Raw genomic sequence first — 9,343 nt, forward strand, 5'->3', positions numbered from 1 at the left:
CTTTGTGTGGCTGAAACCTTCTTGATCCTGTCCGAATCAGGAGTCAACGGAAACTAGGGGTGTGGCGCTTCTTGCTGGATCCTCGAGTGCTCCGGCGAACCTGCAGCAAAACTGAGCCGGGAGGGGGGGTGTCCCGGCGACGGCCCTCCGACGCTTAAGTTAGGCGGGGGAATAGAGGAAGAAGGTGGATGCAGAATGAAGACTCGCGTACCTCCGGTGAAGAAATGGAGACCTTATATAGACCTCTCGAAGGAGCCTGGGCGCGCCAATCAAAGCAATCACCTGCTTTCGACCATGCCCAGGTATGGGTCTGTCAGAAGGACCATGCCCAGGTATGGGGCTATCAGAAAGACGTTCGTAAGGCCATATCGCTACTACGTCAACCTCTCCATGATGTGACGGCGAGATCCTCCCTCGTGCAAACTTGTGTACGGCCTAATCATCAGACACGCCTCTGCTGACATCCCATATCCCGAGCCGAACGAATAGGCCGCTCGGCTAATCTTTACATCCTCGCTCTTATCCTGGACGAGCGGACCGCCCGCTCGGCCCTCGGTCCCAACCGGGCGGACACCCGCTCGGCCATTCAGTCTTCCCGCCTTGGCGTCGGAAACCCAAGCCCATGGCTGGGTTATCTTTGGTTCCGCTCGGACCTACTCAGCTGCTCGGCGCGGCCATTAACCGCTTAGTCAGCCTTACATCTATCCTCAAGCTGAGACCCTTCAGGAAGTGGATCCCCCATTCTTACCGCCGGATCACTTCTCATGGTGGAGATAGCTTTGGTGGCCGGAACTAAGAAGGAGAAGGAGAGAAAAGAAGCCTCTTTTCTAGCATCCCTTGGAGCATGGTGGTGGTGGCCGAACCTCTTCATCCTAGGAGAAGTTTTGATGGCCGAAACTTGTAAGGAAGAAGAAGGTGCTAGGTGGTTCTCATCTAGGAAGATCGTTGCCCACACAACGTCCGAGGTTAGAAGAGAATACGGTAGAAGATCAAGAGGTCTTTCTAAAAGGTATAACTAGTAATTTTTCTTTCCGCATCATACTAGTTATTTTTGGAAATAATACTAAATACAAGAGGCATACGATTCTAGTGTTTCGAATTTGTTTTCGATATAGTGTTCTTTTGTTTTTCTTTTCCTTGTGATTTGATTGTTCTTTTCGGTTAACCTAAAGTTATTTTAGGAAATTAAATATTAGCTTTCCTTAAAAGGTTTTGTCTAGTCGGTGGTGGTTGCTCCCATATCCAAGAAGGCCATGTGCCTCGCCACGTCAGTACTGGGAACTAATTTTGGAAATTAATATTTAATGGAATTAATAACTTAGGTGATTTGGATCAAACGTGTTAAGTTCCGCAGGAGATCCAAGTCAAAACCTAAAAGAACAAATAGATTAAGTTTTGGATCAAACGTGTTAAGTTCCGCAGGCGATCCAAAATTTAATTTAAAAGAACACATGGTAGCTAGGAAAAGGTTCAGACCTTTGTACAAAATTTTTTGTACAACCTCTAGGTTTTCCGAGTAGCAACCAACAATTGGTATCAGAGCTAGGGTTTTGCCTCTGTGTATTTGGTATTAGTTTAATTATGCACATGTCATACATAATTTAGGCAGGATAATAGTAGGATGTGCTAACTTTGTGGATGCAGGATCCAACTATTATGGCTTATAGTTATTATGTGTGTGATTGGACCCTTGGACATGTCAAGGGCATTTTATTGTGTGTGCATGATTGTATTATAAAATACAGCAGGAGCTGTATTTAGTTTTATTAGGATTTTATTTTTGATCTAGATACATGTACATTCCTTTTATGGAATATAGGATCAAAATGTAAAATTCTATTTATGTCGCGGATCGAATCTTGCAAAGCGTGGAACCTTCTAAGGACCAGAGGCGCAGCGGAACTAGGAGCAAGATGGATGCGACAGCTAGTCCCGGTGGCGGTGGCCAAATATGGCAGCAGCTTGGGATGACAACACACGGAGGATAACTAGAGATAAAAGCCATAATAGTTGAAAATTAGATTTTCTATTTATTGCTTTTATATTGTGCTTGTGTGCATGTTGGTTTTCATATTTAGTAGGCTAGCATAGTTAAAATTCCTCATTTATAAATAACTAAGTGGGAGAGGGATTTTAAGTAAATCCCATGGTCTCAATTATTGGTTTGTAAGTGATGCAAACAAGCTTGCGCGTTGGCTCGAGTGCCTTCCTCCATAACGGATGAGCTTGTTTGTGGATCACTAGAACATACTTCCATTTTGGATGACTATAGGAAGTTAATTAAGAGCGTGTGATCTTCCCCAATGGAAGGGGCATAATCTTATTAATGGACTTAGTGTCAAGTAATGGTATACACTTAGACACATTTAATAGTATCCTCCCCAACGGAGTCACTACTATCACTTGTGTGACCAAAGGGAAACCAACTATTGATTTGTCATAAAACTAGATTGGCAATATAATAAAATTAATAAACCCCTCTTACAAATGTTTGAATTTGTATACGTCCACACTAACGTGGCATACAAGATTCATGGTGTTTGAGGTAATTTTATTTGTCAAAAGTTATATTGACAAGATAGTCAATGGGTAAAACCCTCCTCTTACAAATGATGAATTTGTATACGTCCACACTAACGTGGCATGCAAAATTCACGGTGTTTGAGGTGTTGGTAAATTTAAATAATATTGTTTGAGGAATCAATGTTATTTTAAATTCAAAGAGTTTTGACCAAATATTTGATCAGATCAACTATTAATTTTATTCGTCATAAAGTAAAGTTGACGAGATAATAAAATTAATGAATAAAATCTCCTCTTCGATTTTGTATACACAAAATTCATGGAGATTTTAAGGAGTTGATCTTGACCAAATATTTTTGTGATTCTTAGGATGTTTGTCAATCCCTAGTAGTCATACTATAGAAAAAGACTTAGTAGTCCCAATTGTAATGATTGGAAATAGGACTTGGACATTAAGGAAGACTGTCTTCTTAGAACTAAGAACAATTTAGGTGTATTTAATTCATTAGTTGAAACATGTCTAGTGGTGTTATCTACCAGAACCTGGAGTGTAGATACAAGATGTCATTAATCATGTATGCAATTCATTGCAGGGTTCCAGGAAACCCGACAACTAAATGAAAGGTAAATCACCGTCCACATGGGCACTACTGTAAAAGTGGTAGCTGTTGCAGTGGAAGATGTTTATCCTTTGATAAGAATAAAATATGGATTTTAAGTAATTGTCTTTACGTACCAAGTTTAGAAAGAACCTGATTTCAGTTTCTAAACTATTATGGATATTGTGTCTATTTTGATAACAAAGTTGTTATCAAGAAAAATAGGAAAGTTATCTATTCTGGTATGATGGTTGACAATTTATAATCCAATAACTCCCATGATGCAACAAATGGAAATTAGTAACACATCTTCTAATTTTAAGAGAAAGTAACCTTCGGAAATGAACCAATTATATCTTTGGCATCTAAAGCTAGGTTATACTTGAGTAGGATTCATTGGTAGCTGATGAACTTTTGGGTTCATTGGTAGTGGAAATCTTTCCAACCTGCGAGTCTTACTTGGAAGAAAAATAACCAAGAAGCTTTTAAGTCCAAGGGGTATGGAGTCAAAGATATGTTGAAATCGGTTCATTCTGATTTGTGTGATCCTATGACTATCCAGACAAGAGGTAGTATTGAATATTTTGTCTAATTTATAGACAACTATTCAAGATACAAATAAATTTACTTAATGTACCGCAAGACTAAGTACTTTGATTAGTTCAAAGAGTACAAGGTTGATGCGGAGGAATAAAGTAAAAAGTCACTATGGAAGATCGTAGTGGCAAGTACCTCTTAAGAGATTTTAGGAGTCACTTATCAGAAGTTGGATTTCAATCCCAACTAACTGCATCTGGTACACCCCAACAGAATGGTGTAGTAGAAAGAAGGTAAAGAACTCTTATGGAATAATTAGATAGATGATGAGTTATTCAAAAAATTACCAAATTTGTTTTAAGGATAAACTCTGAAAATGAAAGTGAACATAGTGCATTCCAAGTCATAACTCTCTACTCATATAGAATTGCTGAATAGGCGTAAGCCTATTTTGAAGCATATTCGGATTCGGGTAATCTAGCACATATGTTAAAGAGAGATAATGATAAGTTGGATAGGAGTTCACTTGTTTGTAAGTTATCCTAGATAAACAAAAGTAGGTTTATAGTCTTAAAAATCAGAAGGTCATTGTTAGCATCAATGACTGATTTTTAGAAAAGGACTATATAATGAACCACGTGCTCATAAGTAAAATTGTTCTTAAGGAAATAATAAAGGACATGTCTAACCTAGTACCAACTGTACAAGATGAGATACCACAAGAAAACTGCAACACGTATCACAAATGATACACAATTGCAGAAAGTGTCTTGTCGTAGTGGGAGGGTTGTTAGGCAACCTAAAAAGATTCATGTTTTGGGAGAGTTTTTGGACTCGATCCCTGGAGGACATGAACATAATCTCCGGACATATGACGAAACACTCCAAGATAAAGATGCAACATCTTGGCAAAGAGTAATGAATAACAGAATTAGAATATATGTATTCTAATAAAATCTGGAAGCTTGTAGAACCACCAAATGGTGTAAAAGCCTTTGGGTGTAAAAAGGTCTATAATAGGAAAAGAGGGATAGAAAGGAAGGTAGTAACTTTCAAAGCAAGGCTTGATGAAAAAGGAAACCTTTTTCACTGGTAGCCATGCTTAAGTCTATCCAGATTCTTTTATCTATTTGGCAAGTGGATGTCAAGACAGCATTCCTTAATGGAAGTCTTGATGAAAGCATCCATATAAAGCAACCAGAAGGGTTCATTGCAAAGGGCTAAGAGCATCTTGTGTGCAAGCTCAATCAGTCTATGGACTGAGGCAAAGCTTCAAGGTCTTGGAACATCCGGTTTATCAAAGTAACCCAGACCTACGGATTTATTGAGTAAACGGATAAGTCTTGTGTATACAAAAGGTGTGATGGAAACGTGGTGGTATTTCTTATACTATACGTAGATAACATTTTTGGTAGTTGGAAACAATATCAAAATGTTATCAGAAGTAAGGGTATGATTGTCCAAATAATTCGATATAAAGGACTTGGGAGAATGTATATATTTTTGAGATCAAAGTAATAAGGGATCGAAAGAAAAAATATATTTTACTTATCCCAAGCTTGATACATCGGAAAATCCTTGCTCGTTTTAAGCATGAAAAACTCCTCAAAAGGTTTCTTACCTTTTAAGCATGGAGTGTCTTTATCTAAAGAGATGTCTCCGATAACATCAAAGGAGATTGAGGACATGTAGGCAGTTCTTTATGCTTCGACAGTTAGACAACCTAATGTATGCTATGCACGAGATCAGAAATCTGTTTTGCCAAGGGCATAGTTAGCAGATATCAAAGTAACCCTAGACAAGGATATTGGACTGCAGTAAAGCATATATTAAAGTACCTTAGAGGCGCTAGAGATTATATGCTAGCTTACAAGGCAGTTAATTTGGTCCCTGTGGGTTACACGGATTTTGACTTACAATCGGATAGGGACAATAATAAGTCGACCTCGGGGTTTTGTGTTTACTTTAGGAGGAAAAGTCATAACTATGGAAGAGTGATAAGCATAGATGTTTTTCTGGACTCCACCATAGAAGCTGAGTATATGGCAAGCCTCTGAGGTAGCCATAAAAGTTGAATGACTTAATTACCTCAAGATAGACTAAGATATGATTTCTAGTTTGTCCAAAGATTATTACAATTTATTGTAATAATAATGGTGCAGTAACAAACTCGAAGAAACCATGAGTCTATAAGGCAAGTAAACACAATAGAGCGCAAGTACTACCCAATACGAGAAATTGTATAACGAGGAGAAGTTGTTGCCGCCTAGATTACATCAGATGATAACCTAAGGTCCTTAAGGCAAGAGCTTTTTGAAAGTCATGGGAATCAGATGTATGGCAGCAGATATGACAGCTTAGTCTTTTAGTATAAGTGGGAGATTGTTAGAGTATATACTAAAAGCCTAGCTTTTGGTATAAACATTTATTTAGAAATAAGAATCACATTGGTCAAATGTCTACATTTATGATAGATGTAGTTGCTCAATTAATTTATATTGTAGATAACATGGTGTGTGGTGTCACACACAGAAGATCATGTTATCGGTTCCTTATAAATTATAAACAGTAGCTCACGACCAAGATGGAAAGGAACAAACCATTGGAAGGTCGTAGTGTAATTAGGTATTAGTTTATCTTAACTATATAATTACACTAGTACACTTAGAGTGTATTGAGTAGGACCATTTGAGGTCGTTCCTTTTATACTGACTTTATAAAGGAACAAAGACCTCAGTTATTATGGAAGTGTGTGCTCTTAATCCTAATATAATAACAAGCACATATATTTGATATTTATTTCTTTAATTTATCAATGGGTGAGATTTAGTTCGATAAATTAATAAGCCCGATAAGTTGGGAAATGATATCACTTATAGTGTGTGTTGTTGATTATAGAAGGAAACTGTGTCCTAGTGATCTAGGTTGAGAATGTCCCCAAGAGGAGCTCATAAGGATTGTCATGTTAAACCCTGCAGGTGGACTTAGTCCGACATGACGATGAAGTTGAGTGGTACTACTCTTGGAGCTAGATATTAATTAAGCGAGTTGTTAGTAACTTACTTAATTAATGGACATTTGTTATCTTAAACACAGGGAGACTAACACACTCATAATAAGAAGGAGCCCAAAATGTAATTTGGGATTGGTGCGGTAGTTCAATAATAGTTCTTTAGTGGAATGAATTATTATTGATGAAATTAAGTTGTGTGTTCGGGGCGAACACGGGATGCTTAATTTCATCGGGAGACCAAAATCAATTCCTCCTCTCGGTCCCTATCGTAGCCTCTAGTATATAGAGATTTATACCCACCGTATACCCACCTTCTTACCCATCCAATGGGGTCGGCCAAGATAGCTTGGAACCCAAGCTAGGGCCGGCCAAGACCAAGTGGATGAGCCATGTAGGTGGCCGGCCAAAGTTTGGGTCCCAAGCTTAGGTGGCCGGCCACTAGAATATTAAAAAGGATTTTTATTAAAATTATTTCTTATGTGGATATCATGATTTTAAAAGAGAGTTTAAAAATTAAAATTTTCCTTTTATAGTTTTCTACAAAAGATTAAGAGAAGAGATTAATCTCTTTCCTTATTTGTAGTTTAAAAGGATGGTTTTAATTTTTGGTAAAAACTTTCCTTATTTGTAAATCATCTACATGTTTAAAAGAGAGTTTAAAATTTGAAATCTTTCCTTATTTGTTGATTAAAGGAGGATTTTAAATTTTAAGAAAACTTTCCATTTTAACCATGTTCATGATTTAAAAGAAAGTTTAAAAATTAATAATTCTCTTTTATTAGTTTCTACAAAAGATTGAGAAAAGATTTGATATCTTTCCTTATTTGTAGATTAAAAGAAATTTTAATTTTTAGAGATAACTTTCTTTTGATCCACATGTTTAAAAGAAATATTTTAATTTATTAAATTTCCTTTTTATAAACCAATCATGAAGGGATAAAAATTATTGAAAATTTTTTATAAATTTCCGGAAGCAAATAAGGAAGTTTTAATTGGTGTTTAAAATTTTATTTGCTTGGAGATTTCTTGGTGTGGCCGACCATTGCAAAATTGAAAAGAAAAATTGTTTTTAATTAAATAAATTTTCCTTTTCAATGGCAAAAGAATTAAGGAAGTTTTTATTAAATTTTCCTTATTTGCCAAGACCAAGGATTATAAAAGAGGGGGTAGAGGAGGCTTCAAGGCGAACAACTCTATTATTTTTCTCCCTCTTTTCTTCCTTGGGTGTGGCCGGCCCTTTCTTTCCTCTCCTCTCCTTTGTGTGGATGAAACCTTCTCATGGTGGAGATAGCTTTGGTGGCCGGAACTAAGAAGGAGAAGAAGGAGAGAAAAGAAGCCTCTTTTCTAGCATCCCTTGGAGCATGGTGGTGGTGGCCGAACCTCTTCATCCTAGGAGAAGTTTTGATGGCCGAAACCTGTAAGGAAGAAGAAGGTGCTAGGTGGTTCTCATCTCGGAAGATCGTTGCCCACACAACGTCCGAGGTTAGAAGAGGAATACGATAGAAGATCAAGAGGTCTTTCTAAAAGGTATAACTAGTAATTTTTCTTTCCGCATCATACTAGTTATTTTTGGAAATAATACTAAATACAAGAGGCATACGATTCTAGTGTTTCGAATTTGTTTTCGATATAGTGTTTTTTTGTTTTTCTTTTCCTTGTGATTTGATTGTTCTTTTCGGTTAACCTAAAGTTATTTTAGGAAATTAAATATTAGCTTTCCTTAAAAGGTTTTGTCTAGTCGGTGGTGGTTGCTCCCATATCCAAGAAGGCCATGTACCTCGCCACGTCAGTACTGGGAACTAATTTTGGAAATTAATATTTAATGGAATTAATAACTTAGGTGATTTGAATCAAACGTGTTAAGTTCCACAGGAGATCCAAGTCAAAACCTAAAAGAACAAATAGATTAAGTTTTGGATCAAACGTGTTAAGTTCCGCAGGCGATCCAAAATTTAATTTAAAAGAACATATGGTAGTTAGGAAAAGGTTCAGACCTTTGTATAAAATTTTTGTGCAGTGGAACCTCTAGGTTTTCCAAGTAGCAACCAACACTCGGCACCACCACCACCTGTGCCTGCTACGACGTATTTGGCACCTCCTCCAGCCGTGCCTACGGCGTATCCGGCACCTCCTCCAACAGTGCCAGCTGCTGCATACCTGGCATCCACACCAACAGCACCAGTTACACCTACTGTTCCTCCAGTAGCTCCTGCCTATATTGACCCTGCAGTGCCACCTGCGATATCTGCCACGGCCTATGCAGCAGCACCAGGGCTACCTCCCCCGGCCTATCCAGTGGTACCACTTGTAGTACCAGCTCCAGTGGTTCCGCCAGTTCTCGCGGTGATCCCTGCTCACCCTACTGATATAATTACGGCACGAGCTCAAATCCCAACTTTGGCAGAGTCGATGAAAAGTCGATTCACGCTATTTCGCGGAGAGACCGATCCGAGTGTGGTTCAGTCTTGGATAGAGACCTTGGAGCGAACTTTCTTCTATATGACTTTCTCTGAGTGGGAGAAGGCAAAGCTGGCTGCTTACCATTTACGGGACGAGGTCGATATCTGGTGGGATACACAGCGCATGATTATAGGCGAGCAGCACATCACCTGGGCATGATTTAGAGAGGCTTTTGAGAGCCAGTACTTTCCACGATCATATTAGATGACAC

Source organism: Zingiber officinale, chromosome 6B, assembly GCF_018446385.1.
Source record: "Zingiber officinale cultivar Zhangliang chromosome 6B, Zo_v1.1, whole genome shotgun sequence".
Lineage (NCBI taxonomy): Eukaryota > Viridiplantae > Streptophyta > Magnoliopsida > Zingiberales > Zingiberaceae > Zingiber > Zingiber officinale.